Raw genomic sequence first — 18300 nt, forward strand, 5'->3', positions numbered from 1 at the left:
GGGGGCCGGCGAGGACGGCCCGAGGTGTTAGGCGGCCCTTCTCGGCTGCAGGCAGACAAAGCGCTAGGGGCAGCCCCACGCACACCCCCGCGCCCCCCCGGCGGCCACACCGTTATCCCGCCGCGCAGGCGGCACCGCCGTCTCCGCGCGTGTCCCTGCACTCGTGGGCGGCGCAGAAACACGTCCTTCTCCCCCGCAGGAACGGGGAGGGGAGCCATGCTGTCCCTCTGCCCACCTCTCCCTATGACAACGGCAGCTACGATTTCGCCCTGGTTTTATGAGAACGACCGAGACCTTAAAGCCCGATACCTCGCCATCACCCTCCTTTCCCCCATACCTCAACATCACCCGCCTTTCCCTGACACTAGGGAGCTATTTCGGGCTCAAGCTTTTGCAATGAGGACGGAACAAGCCCCCACGACACGCTGCTCTGTTACAATGCCCAGATGGCAGCAGCGTAATTCAGACAGGGAAACGCCGCCCAGCTCTCCCTAACACCGGCCCTCTGCTTTGGTGTGCCGGGGGTAATGGCCATCTCCACTGCACAAAGCTTGCCCTTGTCTGCCAGCTCCACTGGCCGCAGCTCACACGAACGGGTTTTCTTGTTAATAAAGTGGCTACCGTATTAAACAAGATGTGCGTAAATATTAAATGGTATGAGAATACAAGGGTGTCAGAAATCATGGACTCCTAATCATAAAAAAAAAGCATAAGAAGGTCTAAGTTCATTGATGCTATTTTTCTCCTTTCCTGTGTCCGCTACTCCGCCTGGATTTCCACCCACCCTCCCCTCCCACCCCCAAGCACCAGGGTGCCCAAGTTACCCAGCTCTATATCCCTGCTTACAGTTTCACTGGAGAGCACAGGAAAACACCTGTCAAGCTGCATTGCACGTTTCCAGCTTTCTCCTGCTCGCAGGCTTACACAGAGAAACCATCTGATGGCACGCCCTTTAAAATCTTGCTCGGGTCAGAAACAAGAAGGGAAAAACCTGCCAAGGCAGTAGCACTGAACTGCTGGCACTGCTAGCTCTGTTAGCACCGCCATTCACACGACCCCTCGTCTCTTCCTCCCCTTCATTTAAAAGGGTTTCTTATCCCCCCCAGTCCGTTTCCCTCTGCCATCTCTCTATGATTTTCTGCATATCTCCCCTTGCCTAAATAGCAACGTCCTTCAAAGTTTGACGTTAACCACAGAGCAATGCTGGTCATCCTCAGAAGCAGATCTGAACTTTGCTGTGGTAAAACCTACCCTCATGTCCCAGCAGTGGATCGAAACTCACACATTTACCACATTAGAAAAACCAAACTATCCAAGTGTTTACAAATTGTTTTCTCTAAACAGAAACCAGCAAGAGTGACTATGGGCACAGTCTCTAAACAGCTCTGTATGACCTCAAGGCTGTTATTTTTTTGCTCTTTTGCATCTATTTGGGCACATCTACCAACATCTTAAAAAAAAAAAAGGGGCCCCCAAATCCAGCTCTCTTTTAAATTGAGTTTTAAGGTGGCAGGTCAAATGGAAGCAATATGAGTATTTCTAATATGTTCTCAGAGGCACATGCTGGTATTTTAATAAAACTCAAAAGTACTGAAGTATGAGTTTGATCAGGTTTATACCTCAGATTTTTTCTGCACGAAGAAAGTGATTTTATGAGATTTTAACTAACCTTTATCTAACCTTTCAGACTGAAATGACACTCTGCTGAAAGCTTAGTTTACATGATTATGCTCATGATATAGACTCTGGATTCACAGAGAGCTTGTAAGGTGAATACAATCAGTAACTAAACACCAACTGCACAGCACTTGGGCTGCTGAGAAACTATGTGGATTTAAATCAGATGTATACATTCACACACGCGCACAGAGCAATCTCTAACAAAACTCAAATTAGCCTGCCAATTTGCCATGGTCCTCTGAACACCAAGACAGGAGGTTTTATTTATTCTTTCTGCCAGGTTTTCAAATATACTCAAATTTTGCTTTCAGTAAGCAACCTATGGACATTTGCAGTGGACATACTTTATTGAAAAACGTTCCATTCACCTGGCAACAGTAAACCCACCGGAGAAAGTTGCCTTTGAGTCTTTTTGAAAACAAGCAGAATATGTTTTGTTGCTAAAAAGGCCAGTAAGTGTCTTAGTAACACTCAAGAGCATGGAGAAGCCAGAAATGCTACATGGTGACAGAATATAAAAATAATCTATAGCGGGTCTTTAGCTGCCAGACATAACCCTACCTGCTCTGCTAGGCAGCAAGCAGTAAAATACTCTGCTACCCTAACTTGTAAAAATATTTTTATTTCTTCACCAGTGGCAAAGAACAGAAGCTTCTTTATTGAAGTCTCCAAAACTGTTTAAAACGTACTGGCAAAGCTACAGGAGAGAAGTGCAGGTAAGGACAGCATGGCAGCCTCGCTTCAGACCCCTTCTTGCCTCTGCATTAGGATTCAAGGTCAGAAAACACGCTGCCTCAACGCAGTAGCTTACCTTTAGAGAGACTGAGTCAGGCCTCGGCAAAAGCAGCTTGGTGCTAGTTTTCAGAAAGCACAGGCTTCTTCAGCTGATCTAGCACAGCCTGGGGGGGGGCGCAGGGTGCAATATGGATTCCATATGCATGGCACTCCCTCCACTTACATCTCTGTTTCTGAGCACTGCGTGGCCCACAAACACGACTCTTATCTTTACGTGCAGGAAGCCACCAGCATCTTCTTCCCACTTTCATCGTTCCGAGCAAAGAGGTCTCAGACGTGGATCAGGCAACACAGAACAAGAAGGAGGCACCTGTTGCTGTTACTAGGTGCCTGTGCATCTGTGCTGCCTTTATAGATTTTACATGCAGTAGGCATACAGACAGAAAAGCAGCTTGAAAAATAAAAGGTCAGCATGGTGTTGATAAAGGAACCCCACCTATGGTATGTTGAAAGTACCGAAATCTAGTACTCACAAGTAATACGCAGACTAAGCAAAGCAAAGAGCCAGGAAAGCAATTAATGCTGAAGGGTGGAATTACAAAACCTGATGTAATAGATCTTCAAGCACTGAGAACCACAGAAGCAATGGCTGAAAGGGTCCTATGGAGGTCATCCAGTCCAGTCTCCCACTCAGAGCAGGATCATCACCAACACGAGATCAAGTCATGTTTGGTGACATGATCATAGTCTAGCCAAATCTTGAAAGTCTCCAAGGATGGAGATGTCACATCCTCTCAGGGCAACCCACTCCTGTGCCACGTTAGCCTGCTGTTCCCCATTTCCCACCTGACTTTGGCTACAAGGTGATCCCACACTTCCCCCGGAGCATACAGCAAGTCCCAGGTGTGCTGAAGATGAAAGAGGCACCACCCTACCCCAGCACATGCATTCCAGTACTTTGATTTCTGCTGTGGTGAACTGGGCAGAGCAAACACTAGTGAGCACTGCAACAGGCCTAAACGTCATTCTCCAAAATCTGGTTGCTCCTTCCTCCTCAGAGCTTTCGTTTTCAGTTCCTCTCTCCTCACTTGCTCTAGGCCTCACTTACTGCAGTAAAAAGGCCATGCAGCATAATTTATAACGCCTGAGAGTGAAATCCCCTAAAAGCCCAAAAAGCAGTGTTAGAAAGAATTCAGGCACGCTTGAGCCAGAATTTTATACTAGGCAGCTAATGTAGAAATAAGTTATGAGTATTTCAACGCTGATAAGAAGTGGCCGATGCACAGCCTCTGAAAACAGAGGTGATGGCCGTGCTAGAGACTTCTGCTGATATATTTGTCAGAAGATAAAAAAAAAACCCACACAGTTTTAGGGAGCTTTGTATGTGACATAGCCAAAGTATAAATACAATTAATGATTCCAGAAATTCCCCACTGCTTGGATAACTTGGGGGGTGGGGTGGGGGAGGGGGTGAGATCGAGAAAACCGCATTTAACCCTAGAGTGGCCAACGAGCATCCCTCATCTCTGACATCTCTGTTCATGTTCAAGTTCGTAAAGGAATCAGTGTGATATTCCCTGCACAGCTCTCAGAATACACCTCAGCTACAACTTCAAACTGTAGCAAACACCATGCTACAGGTTTGGCCCATGTACTTCACTTTTCAGAGGAGTTTCATGAACACTCCTGTCACGAGTGTAGTTTTTCTACTGGGAAAGAGAATGACAAAAACCGATTTCAGGCAAACAAAGAGTTAGAAGGTAGCAACAGCTTTTGTAAAGCAGCAGTCCTGATTAATGTAGTCTGCTTTTCTAATTTAATTATTCTCATAGTCTTCCTTTATCAGGATGAAGATTAACAGAATTCTGCAAAGCAACAGATCTACACACTGTAAAGCAAAATCAAAGTTATTTCTAGCACTCAAATGTGTGTGTTTATCAGAAACCTGTGCAGAAACAGGCTCTCCCTGAAGGAGTTGGCCAACAGTGTTTAGATTTGAAAACAAGTGAATAAAACAAACCAGGAAGAAAGTTTGGGAAGAGCTAAAAAAAAGTTACTCTGTTAAGCCTTGGGCACATCTTGCTTGTTCAAGGAAGCCCCCATTCATTAAGGTACATAGACATACTTTATTCCCAGCATGAGTAGATTCAGTAAGATGGATATAACCATGAGCATACTTAATTAGGCTGCATCAGAATCAGCCTCATTTCTGATAGTATACACCATGAATAAAAGTTTCATTTAGTAAATTAAGAACAGAAGATTTAGGACATCTTTTGCATGTTATCTGTGGGCAGTACAAATGAGGTATCTGCAACTGCACATCTATTAGAGAGCACTGGCTTGTGCCAGCCTAAATTAGTGCACAGTTCTAACCTGTAATTATAATGTATTACACAGAAACATCCATAAAGGAACTAGCAACAGCAACATTACTGACACGGTGAACATGTATCAGATATGATGTGGTGTATGATAAGTTTCAAGCTGACCTGGGTTATGTAGAACTCACACTTCACTGACATACTGTCAACCACACCGATCAGCCCAAAGGAAAGCTCCCACTGTGGCGTAAAATCACTTCAAGCAAAAATTCAAAAGTGAAAATTCAAAACTATAACTTTCTTTGTTTACACAGCACTGAATAAATTCTCCCACCTCCATCCCATTACTTCATTCTATGCCTTAAATTTCAGGGCGCATTGCATTTAAACTCACCGTACCAAACAGCAAATGGTAATTTTGTCAAGACCAAGAAACACTGCATGAGTTTTAATAAAACAGCTACTTATCACTCCAGACATCCTGTAGATAAAGAATGAGCTTCCCACCCTTGGGGATTATAGTGTTGCCACTTTAAGCAAAGTCTTGATTATTTGCCTTCCCTGGAGAGAGACAGATAAAGAGAACGAAAGAGAGGGCTGTCCCAATTACACAATGTGCATGGACCACATCCCTATGAGGTAATTCAAGTCTATTTTTAAATATACAGACATGTTTATATTTCAGAGGTCACATTTAATATTTTAAGAAGTGTTCTGTGCCTGTGAGGAAGAGTAAAATAAAACCTGGGGTCTTTGTCAGCTAGGCATTCTTGAAAATTTTGCCTAATAAGCTGCAAATCCAATCTGACCATTAGCGTATGAATTCCTCGCTAAAGAGAGAGAAATTGAAGAGCCACAGCCTGTGGGTATTTTTCTTTAAAAAGGCAGCAGCTACCTTTTATAGTTACTGTATAAATCAAATAGAAATCAGAGGATTATTTCAAGATTCAAATACTGTCTACAAAACCAGGATTTCTTTTGTTCACAGAAACGGGATTTCAGAAAACCTTGAATAGAAGAGATGTTTTAAGACTAGTTAAATACTTTTAATATTAATGGTTAGATTAAAATTAATAAATAGGTTTAGCGGACATTTATTAAATCCAACCCTTTCAGGGTTTAGCTAAATCCAGCTGTTTTAAAGAAAAAAAAATTCCTATTTAGAAGGAAACACTCTCCAGTATACATCAAAGGATTCCGTACTTAAAACACAAGAAGTTCACACCGAATACCCAAAACGTTTTTGTTCAACACTTCCTACATAACAAAAAGATCCAGTGAGAGCAGGAAACACTCAGTGAAGGATGGTTCCAGAGAGAAGAAATTTTTTACTTCCGTTAACTCCAGACCAAACCAAAATTTTTGATTCTTTAGTGTTTGTTACATTTGTGTTCGGTGATATCCACTGGGCTATAGCAGAGTTTCAGGCACACCTTGGGCAGCTGCTTTCATCTGAAAGCCTGTAAACAGAGGCTGTGATCAATAAATGCTTGAAGTAACAACTCCTCTCTCACTCTGCCTTTAACACTGATGGAAAGGAATTGAGGCAGGAGGCCGATTCATGGCTTATTCACATGCATTTACATGGAATTGTTTGGCTGGAGCTGTCTTAGATTTACCATTGCCACTTCCATTTACAGCGAGGTGTTAACTACTTTTCTAGGCTTGTTTTGTCAGAGTTCAGATGTAAAGACTATGAAGGGCCAAACCAAAAACATTCAAAATGTTCAGGTAGTCTGGATTCCTAAACTTTTTCAGAGAATGACAAAACCTTAATTAAATGAAAGTGAGATTCATGTTCTAGAAGAAAGGGATTTGGGATTTTCAAGTTTCCATACAGTACAGCTTATGACTGTTACCACTGGAAAAAGTCAGAGCTTCAGACATCCATATCTTAAACAAAACCAATGAAACAAGTTATAAATGGTAAGAGCCTGGAAGGGTTTGGAAATATGAGAGAGTAGAAGAAAAATCTGGCATTTCTTTGTATATTGTCAGCTATTGAGGAATCTGGCTTTCTTGGGGCTAAAAAGAGGTATCTGGAAAAATGCAGACGAGTAAAAAAACCACGCAGGAGTGGACAATCTACCTTTCTGATGTTCCTTCTTACATTCTACACTGAAAATATCAGCAATATACTTTGAAGACTTTTCAGTCTAATGATATATTTCATAAAAGCAACATTGGGGCATAGGGGAGGACAAATGAGAAGCTTTGCAGCACCATTTGATAAGGTTTCTAACATGAAAATCTGATACGGTTGTATCCCACACTAAAATGATACCTTATTGGCAGATGATGACTTTCAACATTACTTGTTACATTACTGTGCTGAAAACTTGACTTGGCATTGATATTACGTACTAAGAATTCAAGAATAGTTAAAAACAGCTCTTGGGATCAATGATTCTCTGTTAGCATTGCACAACAAGAGTTGTGAAGCCAATAGCCGTTTGATTTGCATGTTATCCAAGTAATTTAATGCCCCACATGACTATCCAATACTTGCATGTAACGTAAGGAGAAGTTTAAAAGCTTTGGAATGATTATTGGCTAAGATCTGTTCAGCATTGTGTTGCACCTTGTCCAGTATCACCATTATAGATACTGAAAACATGAAGCTTGCACGGGGTTTATAACCCATCACAAGGAACATTACATTTGTCAACATTTACCAAACTGTCCAAGACACTCACCACTGCTAAAGAGGAAGGGAGAAGGCTGGCACAAGAAAGTAATGGTTCCAGAAGATGGTCAATTGAGGTTTTGGGTACCTATTACTGAATCAAAAATGCTTCAACCAGCTGACAGAAAGGGCTGGATCATTACACACCAAGATTTGAAGGGGTTACTTTGTCCCAGGAAACTGTTAATTAAATGTCTGTCCTCCCACACCCAGCAAAAAGCCAACATAAACATTATTACATACTCAAGCTAATGTGACAGAAATACAGAGCGCATTCATGCCTGACCAGGATCAAAATCACACTGCCAAATCATTCAGTAGTGTATGAGTGTTTGTGTGATTGCAAACCCTGGCCCAAGAATCCGGTGTCTTGCTGCAAAATACTCTACAAATAGTTTCCTCATGTCCTTACAGCGTACTACAAATCATCCTCTTACAGAGCGAATGTCTCTCACACGCCCATCAAATTAGCAAATGCCAAGAAGTTACACAGAAAGCGGTGTGCTTTTTTGTTTGTATGCCGCCTGCCCCTTCTCTTGGTAACTGCTTTTTATCATTCATAGCATTTTACAGAAAGTAATTTCTGTCAGCTTTCCACATTTTATCAGTACAGAAACAGGCCCTGCTGTTATGACCAGCTTCCTCAAAACACTTACTGTCACGAGTCTGTGCAAGCTTCCTCTGCTTCACCCTCAGCACCACTGTGGTGGGCCCCCATCCTTTCCTCCATGGTTTGCTTCCTGATCCATGCAGTACTTCCAGCCCTGCAGCTAGGCAAATCCTATCCCTTTTCTCCATTGCTACAACTACATGAGCTCCTCCCTTTTATCTCAGGATTTCTTCCACACCTGAGGTTTCCCCATTGTTCTTTCTCCCATTCTTTCCCACCCTTCCTTTGTCAGGCATAATCCTTTGGCAATTTCCACTTTCCTTCATCAGCCACCTGCAAAGAACCTGGATGAAATTGGTTTCCTTCCCTCAGACAGAGTCCCCAGCATACCTATTGTCCAGCTAACATACTGTCATTAGCTAATTACGCCTCATTTCATCCAGGCTGAGAGGAATGGGCTACAGTCCTTGCCTGCTAAGGTGCATGCACATTCACACCCAAGAAGTGACACCTGTATTTAAGGGCTGCATAACACCCAGAATGCACACACCTCGTGTGACACATTGCCATCATTAACATACTAAAGAGCTGAAACCCCTGAGGCACCTCGGCACCTCTGAAAAACTAGGTTGAGAGGATTTGCTTGCAATCAGTAGCTCAGAGAAATCAAGGAGTAGTTCCTATTTGGGCTAGAACAAATAAATATATTACACACAATTTTTTAACAGAAACTTGACTTACCATTCAAATAGACTTACTCTTAGTTATTTCATGCTCATTACAGGCCAAATGCAAGCATCTGAGGCATTCTGTTCTTTACTTTCTGACAATTCCTTACACACATGCTTTTTAACTTGCTGTTAAGTATTTAGATCTTTAACAGGCTTGCAAGTAACAGTTACTATTTGCAAATGCTAGAACATTTGGGAGCAAGAAACAATTCTTCTAAGTACAATTTCATTGCTACTTTACACAATACCGGTACTAATCATAAAGTTTTAGTTTCCTCATTTATTGATGGAAAACAGACTTTTTCCAATGGCAAGTCAATGTTCATTATCATCTTAGTGTTTATCCAAAGTCTTTATTAATAAAATAGCCTTCAAATGAAGAGGAAAAAAATTTCACAGACAGCTTTAACCACGTTACAGTTATGTTAGTACTCTGAATAAAAAAATAATAATAAAAAAAAAAAGATTTGCAAACTGTGTCAGGAAACTTACCTCGCTGACAGGTATTCCCTAAGAGGGCTTTTGGAACTTGACATATTAGACCAAGTTTCTATGAACGCTTTGAGCCCTTTATTAACTTAGTGCTGCAAGTACTTTATTTAGATACTAGCACCCTACAGAAAGCTTACCAAGCACTTTCTGAAATCCTGAAATTTCAAATTAGCCAAAGTGTCCGTGCCTGGTTGTTAAGAGGCAAAGCTAGTTGGGAGAAAGCTACTGCTGGCCTGCTTTAGTGGAAGGTACATCTGCTAAAAGCAACACACGCAAATACTGGGGCTTGGGGAGGAGAAATGGAGAAGCAAGAAAACTTGCAAGCAATGTACAATAGTAAATTTTCCTTATAAAGTCATATTAATGACTTTTTAAAATCACATCTAGTAATTAAATTTATAGTACCACAACTGCTGCCATAAATTTGTGGATCAAATGTGGTACCAGCTGGAGTACTACTGTGTCCTTATTTTATTTAAATGTAGGGAACAAATGAAATGTAATATAAAGTTCATGCCCCTACTCTATAATACAGGGAGTGCCATTAAAAATGTACACATCTCCATTCTGAGCAGACAAGAACATACAGAAAGCGCATGATCTTACTGAAAAGATAAACAGCTGGATTTACTTGCTTCCATTAACCAATGACCCACTTGTCAAACATAAGCTGTAGATTTAAAAGAGCGATTACACGAAGCCTCTTATATTAGACAAAAAAAATCCCAGCTACGAAATCAGACCAAGTCTGAAAATACTTGAGCGCAGTCAATATTGTGTTTTTATACAGACACAAGACGAGGACCAGTTATTCTTTTTAAAACATACAATATAGCGTAAGGGTGTTTCCTATATCGCTGTTCAGAAGGTGTTTATCCCATGCAGCCCGCTCACGTCATTAGCGGTGAGCCAAATCCAGGCCTCGTATAAGAGGATGAAGCTCTAATGGAAGCCACTGCATAAACCTTAATGTGGGGGCACTGCCAGCTTTCTTCTATGAGGAACAGGTATTCATAGAGAAGTAAAACTGGCGCTCCCCACACTAAACGGTAACCATGACATGTACCTGGCCTATCTAATCACTCAGAGAGGACTTTTTAACAGGGGCTGCAGCTGTGCACACTTCGGTGGCAGATCTCCAGCTGAGGCTCTTAAGGCTCGAGCCAGCTGCCATCGACTTTGCCCGTGTGTAAACGCCTCCCACCACATGCCTGTTTCTGTGCCTACTCCAGGCTCAGGCAGGAACAAACAAATTACACCATTTAGGCTTGAGTGCAAGCCCTGAGTTAACAACAGGAAGCGTATCAAGGGCAACAAACTACTAGGTTCCAAGACACTAAAAACCTCTAATTTTGCCACCTTGTATTGTAACGCAACAGCAGTGCACACAACAGTGGCCTTCCTACACTCTACCTAAGGCTAAACAAGTCTCTAAGAAGACATTATAAGCAACATTTTTACTGGAAGGACAAATTAAATGCATGTTGCTTCCACCTGACCTCATTAGCATGCTGTGCACTGCCAGCGACTCACACTTTACTGTGACTCAGTATATAGGGCGATTTTCTGGAAGCTGCAGATCATGGAGCAACTTAATTATATAAGAATCTCAGCAGTCAGCTAACGAAAACCAAAGTTTCCAGCCCCAGTGATTGCAGAAAAATATTGGAAAATGCTGATACTTGGATTAAGAAAAAAATGAAACAAAAACCCCAAAACCACAAAAGCCAGCAACAACCAAAAAACCCTCCTTAAAAATAAGTGCAATATTTGAATTAGCTCTTTTAAGCCTTTCTTTACTCTTGGGCTCCTCGCAGGCATGGTGGGTTTCTGGGAGCCTGTCCATCCCCTGGATTTTACCTTGCTGCCAGAGGCCCTGAGCACCACAGCGCAGCATCCCAGCGCCTGATGTGCAGGTACAGACTTTAGCAGCAGCATCGGAGAGGAGGCCAGGTAAGCCATGCAGCGCCTGACCACACCACAGAACGGGCACATGTGTACTTCACAGAAGAAAGTACAGATGGGAACACGGTCATGGCACTCTGAGCTCCACGTGCCTCCCACCACACCCACAACAGCATTTTGGTTGCAGCTCAGTTCTTTGTCACGTTCCTCAGCAGCACTTGGGGGTCACCACTGTGTGCAGTCACCACTGTGCCAGCCCCAGCTTCTCTTCCCATCTTCCTTTTACACTCCTCCATCTGCCTTCCTTTCTCCACCTCTCCTCCCTTTGCCTTTCCTTCCCTAGATGAAATCTAGAGCTACTCACTACTTTGCTGTTAGCACCTTCTGGACGTTAAAGTGATCAGCAAGTGATCACACTTGCAGTCAGTATTGCAAACAGACTAGCAAGACACAGACTACTAGAAAAAGATCCTGTTTTCCTAACAGATCCAACCTGACAGCAGACTCAAGATGACTGCACAGAATCAATGTAGGTCCTGCACACATTTGCAAGATCATATTTATAAAATCTAGAAACTGCTTTGAAAAATGACAGAGTTATTTTTATAGCATCTGGATGCACTACAAATACTTGACATATCTGACAAAGATTAATATTTTTTAAGGTCCTTAAAAAAAAAAAAAGGATTTTTTTTTGCTGCTGGAGCAAAACTCAAATCATTACTTGAATTATCCTTTAATAAACATTCTCCAACTTTTAAATGAAGCACCATTGATAGGCAAAATGCAGAAGGCAACAAAAGACGATTAGAAATAAGGATATAATTCTTTTTTTATATTATTGTATATTGTCATGGCTTCAACAGTCATGGCACAAAGTAGCAACATTTTGTAACCTCTAAACAGTCATATTGTGTATAAAATGAAAAAAAGGCTTCTGTAACATTTTGAGCACAAAAGGTACAAGTGGCATGAAAACAGTGTCTTTTCCTCATTACAGTAGAAAATGAGGTTTCTATTTAATAAAACCTCCAACCACAAGGCTATGTGTTTTTGTAACTGTGAATGTATGTCAGTGCTGTTGACAGCTTCTGTGTTGGAAAGGCTCTCATTATTAACTCTGAACAAAACCACACGCTATCTTTTTGAAAAGCGAAGTTACGTTCCTGATGAGTCAGCCGCTTTGCTGTGCTCCTGTGGGATAATTTTTGGTATTGGGCACTGAAAAAATAAATATCACCCCAAAGTTCAGAATATTTTCAGACAGCACCATAAAAGGCTATCCAAGCTACCCAGTTCCTAAATTAAGAAGGGAACGGGGCTGATGAGCGCGCAGCCATAAACAAACATTCCACTTCGGTTAACTTTGCTCTCTTAGGTTCAGGATTTAGGTCTCCAGTTTTCTCATGTTGGATCAAAACCAGCTATAAAGCAGCTGTGTCCTGTGCAGGACTGACTCCTAAGCAGATGTCCTCCACTGCATTTTGGTGGACCTCGTGGTGTTTCCAAAGAATGAAAATGCTTTCGAAGCACTCTGCTCAGCCCAGAAGTTCACCTGTTTCATACTTCTTCAGTCTTTTGGCTGAAGGTACAATGCAGCCCTTAGGGAAGTCAGGTCTCCTTTGGTGGACATTATGGGGACCAGTTTGGGGAAACAAGCAGTGGGGAACTGAGTGGGAAACAAAGCGCACTGATCTAGTAGTAGTATTTTATTCTGCACCAGTGCTGGTGCTGGGAGCTAGGGAGAAAGGAGAGGAAACCCTTCTTTAGTCTGCCCGGTTTAAGTAACTTTAGCATGAATGATCAGAGAACATTTGTTTCTGTGCAGGGAAGAGAAAAGCTCATACAGGCCTTTTTGTTCAGATCTCCCCTGAACACGTCATGAATTAGTAGTTCATCATGCAAACATACTTTACATACGTGTATATACATATTTTTAATATATTTGCTTTCTCTTACCCTATCTCAAAATTACTGAAATCTAACAGGTAATTCCTGAGCTAATGTTCCAGCAGAAACCGGACTTGCTTTCTAACGTTAGGGCGTATTGTAAATGTTTTAGTGATAATACATCAAGCAAGGAATTGTAACTGCCAAAAGCCCCCTTATCTACATCTCGCACACGAGAGCGCCTGATGTGAGAACTGTAAAATTCCTTGGATGTTCCAACATCCATTCCTCACGTTGTTGTCCATATAACTTAACTCCATGAAAAAATACACCCATTTGTCAGGCTCAAAGGCACTGAAACCCGACTGGAAGGTTTCCCAAGCGAAAACTAGACTAGCGTGTTACATGGATTTGGCTTTTGCAATTGTAATAGCTCAGCTAATTCTCTAGCAATATAATGAATCTCTGGTATTAGAAGGCTGATAGCTAGATCTTTATTCTGACATATAATAGGCCATAAGGACTAAGGGATTTGGAGAGGAAAGGCTACACAGTAAGCAGCAATCTGGGGGGAATATGCTGGAAGGCTGGCTGTTGCTTCACGGAGAGGGTTACTCATTGCAGGAAATCTGCACGTGTCAGATAAGTTTCTATTAGACAGGTAGGATGCAGTCTGCTTTTACAAATGTCCATTTGGTGGCTGCGCACTATCTCAATACTCGCAGTCTTCTTCAGATTTCCTGTTGTTTCAAAGTGCTTGTGACAATGCCGGTATAACCACAGTGACAAAGCTTGACTTTGAGCAGCGGCACCTACTCCGTGCAAGAGTAGAAAGCGATAGATGAAACCCACCCGTGGCCCAGCACAGGGCATTGCCCCGCTGCACTTCCATCTGCAACACCTTCACAGGAAGGAGCGCGTCCGCAGAGGGAGGACTCTACATTTTCCTAGTTTTTGCTCTCAGATGCCTCCTGTAGGCTAGGGCTATTGCTTCATCCTCAAGGCATACAAGCCTCTTTCAGCTCTAAATTATAGACTGTTCTTCTCCTGAGAATCTCCAGGTACACTTGAGCCCTGCATATCTTCTAATTGCTGTGAAAGTAACTCTTCTCTTGCAACCTGATGAATCTGAACTCTGTGGCTCCTCGTTTAACTCTCCCTCTCCCAGTGTCAGTCTCTTCTCCTTACCTGCGCCTGTGCCAGCGAACACAGGCAATTCTTGTATTTCCCATAGAACTTACTCTGAATAAGTTCTCGTGTCGTCATGCATCTAGAGAAATCTTTCTCCAAACATATTTAAGTTTTTTTCAGGGCATTAAATAACTTGAGCAAATCCCTAGTTTCACTGTGAAACAAGTCTTCAAAATAGCTCAAACCTTTTTACTTTTAACTACAAAGCACAAAAAGTATCACTGCAAACTGAGATACCTCCTACATCCAAAGTTAGCATGTATACACTGTAACAGCTTTTCAAGCATTAGCAGAAATGCGGTGGTATGTTTTAAAATGAAAGTTCTTCATTACACAGCCCTAGCATCACTTCAGTGCTACACACGTTTTCAGTACTAGATATGAAGAAAGGAACCCCACACTGTATTGCAAACCACTAATGCTGCAGCACATTCCTTGCCAAGGGAAAAGGCACGTATGGTATTCAGCACAGTACGGTCAGCACGGTCAGCACTGTCAATAGCGAATCTGTTCAAATAGGAGGTTCATTACCGGGTATCCTATGCTCCATTTTGGCAACAGTGAAGATTTCTTGTTTAATAGCCCAGATGCAGCAGCAATGATACAAGGGGAGCAAGCGATGGCAACCGCAGGAAGACCAGGTCTGTTCCAGGCGCATCCTTTCCGAAGGCTTTCTAAACATTGCCACCTTGTGGGCCTCCTATCTCCTGGTATCATTGATCTCTCCGCTCTTCCCAGGTGACTCGCCTCGTGGATTTCACAGATACCAAGCTGGAGGCTGGATGTCTTAAATTTAACGTCCAGCTCTGGTGGGATGCGATTTAAACTCCCGTAATTGGGGATTAGAAAAGGGACAGCACCTTACAAATTCTGTCTGACATTAATTACTAACCCTGTACAGTGGTGTTTCATGTAGTTTGCTCTTTTTCCACTTAAAGTTATGAAGGCAGCACTAATAACGTGCAGAAGAGCTAACATTTAACAAAACAAAAGCAAGAATACAATTTCTCAAAGCTCCCAAACACAAGGGGAGAGAGAAGTTATATTCATTGTCCACCTTTAGTTTTCCTTTTTTTTTTTTTTATTCCTTTCTGCCAGCATTTCCTTCTTACTCCAGTCAAAAAAAGAAATTATTTCCAAAAAGTCTCTGGCACCTAGTTTAGCTTTCATCAGTTGTTTCATGAATGAATAATTCCTGATGACTTGAATCTATTAATTACACTGTCAAAGATGTTGCAAAGGAATATCACTTATTATTGATACCAAACTTATCCAGCTACTGCCTTACAGATATCAAACACAAGTTCTTGGGTACTTTCTCAGTCGCTAGCACTGTAACAAACACATACAAACATACTTACTTTGAGCATCCAAACACTTTCCCTGGTTGCCGGCTTGAACTATTCCTTGCAGCAATTTGGTACTGGAAAGAAAACATGAAAACCTTTAGTTCAACAAGCAAACAAGAAAAAAAAAAAAAGACTCACTGAATGGTCTTTGTCTGTATCGGTTGGGCAGTGATGCAATAGCCGTATGCTAAAAATGAAACAAGAGGAGAAGTCCTTCATTACAATACCCTAATTCAGCTGCGTTCACAATGGTTCAGTGTCTAACACATCTGCACAACAATTAGATGTCCCTCTGATATAGTAGCAAATCTATGAGGTCCCTTATGCAGTGCTACATTCAGAGTTTATTCATAATTGCCAGGCACATGGCTGTTTCTTCATCTGACCAGGCTTCTTCAGAGCACAGGCAATCAGTTATGACCGTTATGTCATGCAACTGGGGCCTTGCTGCACTTGCCGAAACAGCTTTTCAGAGAAAAAAAAAAAAATCTACCATTGAGAAACATGTGAACTGATATCCAGCAACTACATTTTTGCCAATACAACACAAAAACACTGGCAATCCTTTGAAGTGTCTCACTTTAGCAATGAAGTCATGATGCTGCCCACTTGTAGCAGCCACATTAAGGCCCGTTCCCTTCTGTGTTCCTAGATGTGATTGCCTACAATTGCTAGATTTGTCCTCACACCCATTCTCTCAAGTGCTACATTACAGGCTACAGAAATACAAGCAGGAGCAGCCATATATGGGTTTCAGTTTGTGCCATGAATTACATACTAGGGTTACGTGGCTAAGTTTCTTAATTTGCCTTCTCAGTCAGCAGGAAATATAATTCCTAGCAGGTAAATAATGGTTTACAGTCAGACCAGGGCTCTGATTATTGCTTGTTTTGCATTCCTAGTCAAATAGTTGAGACAGCCCAGTAGGGAGGGGTATTCCAAAGGCATCTATCTCTGCATAACAGTACGAAACTACACCAAACAGGATCCCAGCGGGGCTTGGATTGAATCAGGACTGAGGGGTGCAAGAAGCTCTCACAGGTGAATTTATATTCATCATAAACCCTGTTTTAAGAGGAGGAAAGCAAAGAAATTCTCACTCCAATTCATTATCATCTGGGAAAGGTAAACAGACCTTTAAAGATGGCTTGCCTAAAGGACTGGATCCCAGCTCCAGGAGCTGTGACTCATCCTGGCAGAGAACTTAGGAAGGCTGCTAGCAGACTGGAAGGCTGAAGCTACCTTAAAGCCAAACCAGAATGGGAATTAGCTATTAGACATGTTATTGTTTCATTTCTTTGAATCTCTCCAAGCCTCTTAAGCTTTGCTTTTCAATGTGCTTTTTTTTCCCCCCCTCCATTTGTTTAATGTGGAAAGTGATTCCAGCACAGCTGACAAACCTCAGGCATCCTATTGGCAAAGGAACAGCAAATCCATCATGGTATGTTGGCTTTTGCTCAAGTAGACCCCCCTGAACTTAAGCTGGGATCTAACAGTGCTACTCCAGTAACTTGTAAGGATGGGACTCAAAGACTACGGTTAGAAGAAGTAATATGTCGCATCAGAAGGTGTTGACCAGAACTTCTAACAGGCAACAGCAGTGGAGAGACACAGTGATTCCCTTAGAAATGCAAGAATTAATTTGCTCATGGAACATTTTCTACACTATACTTTCTGAAGAGACTGATATTTATGGCATATTTGAAGACAGAGAACTATTTCATTGTCTTCACTAAGTAGACCTCAGTTTGAGAGTGATTTGAAAGCCACCACCACACTGAACTTCATTCCTATAGTCTTAAAAAAAACCAAAACAAAAAAACCACAGAAGTCCTCATAGCAGAGGTTCCTAAAACTCGAAAACTGATGATGATGATGTACCTCTTTGGTTTGACTTGTACTTACATCTCAGCAACAGCTCCTGACTTTTTGCCTGCAAACAGGTACTATCTGAGCTACAGGGAGCAGTGCGAGGCTATGGCCAGATGAGATAATTGGCACTTGCTTGCTGCTGTGTGCAGTAGCACTGCCAGGTCTCCACCTGCTCCGTAAGCCATGCCAACACCTCGACCTGTACTTCTGGCTTGAGATGCTGGAGCAGCACCTAGGCAAGGGAGTGGTAGGAAACACCGCATCATTAAGGTGGAATTTAATTTAGGTGGACACAGGAATGCAGTAGAGGTCCTAGTTAGTGGGTGTAAGGAAGGTAACAATGGGGAGCTGGAGTCCTCTTTGGAAGGGTGGAGGGATAAAACTGTGCAAGGAAAACAAGGGGGAGGAAAGGATGCCATGTTTCCTCCCACTACATGCCAGGCCATGCACAGCTCTCAGCTGCAGACACCGGCATCCTATCACCGCTCTACATAAACCAGCGAGCACAATTCAATTCCTCAGAATTCCCCAACACACAGAGGCTGCACTGATTTTAAAATAGGTTCCCATCTCCTAAAGAGCCACCTACACAGACATCTAAAGAACTCACTCCTTCCACGCTGGTAAACATAGGAAAAAGGTCAAGGGGTAAAAAGCAAGAGGATGAGGATCTAGAGGATCTGGAAAATGGAAAAGACCTTAAAACAGGGAAAAAAAAATATTTCTTTAACAACAATTTAAAGAGGAATCTCAGAAAATCCCACATAGCGAAACAGGTAAGAAAAAAGGATTATGCATTTTTCAAGACAGGAAATTATGATTTGTTTGATGTTTT

At 42.2% G+C, this 18300-nt stretch overlaps 1 protein-coding gene across 1 annotated transcript in view; it reads right to left on the reverse strand.

Annotated features, from left to right (window-relative positions):
- Positions 1–15667, reverse strand: part of MAPRE2 (microtubule associated protein RP/EB family member 2) — a 76132-nt gene extending 60465 nt beyond the window's left edge. Inside the window, exon 1 of the mRNA XM_009285599.1 lies at positions 15606–15667. The gene's annotated coding sequence lies outside the window, so the exon portion shown is untranslated. The remainder of the gene's footprint in view (positions 1–15605) is intronic.
- Between the last annotated feature and the right edge of the window lie 2633 nt (positions 15668–18300).

This window comes from Aptenodytes forsteri, unplaced genomic scaffold (assembly GCF_000699145.1).
Source record: "Aptenodytes forsteri isolate BGI_AS27 unplaced genomic scaffold, ASM69914v1 Scaffold23, whole genome shotgun sequence".
NCBI classification, from domain to species: Eukaryota; Metazoa; Chordata; class Aves; order Sphenisciformes; family Spheniscidae; genus Aptenodytes; species Aptenodytes forsteri.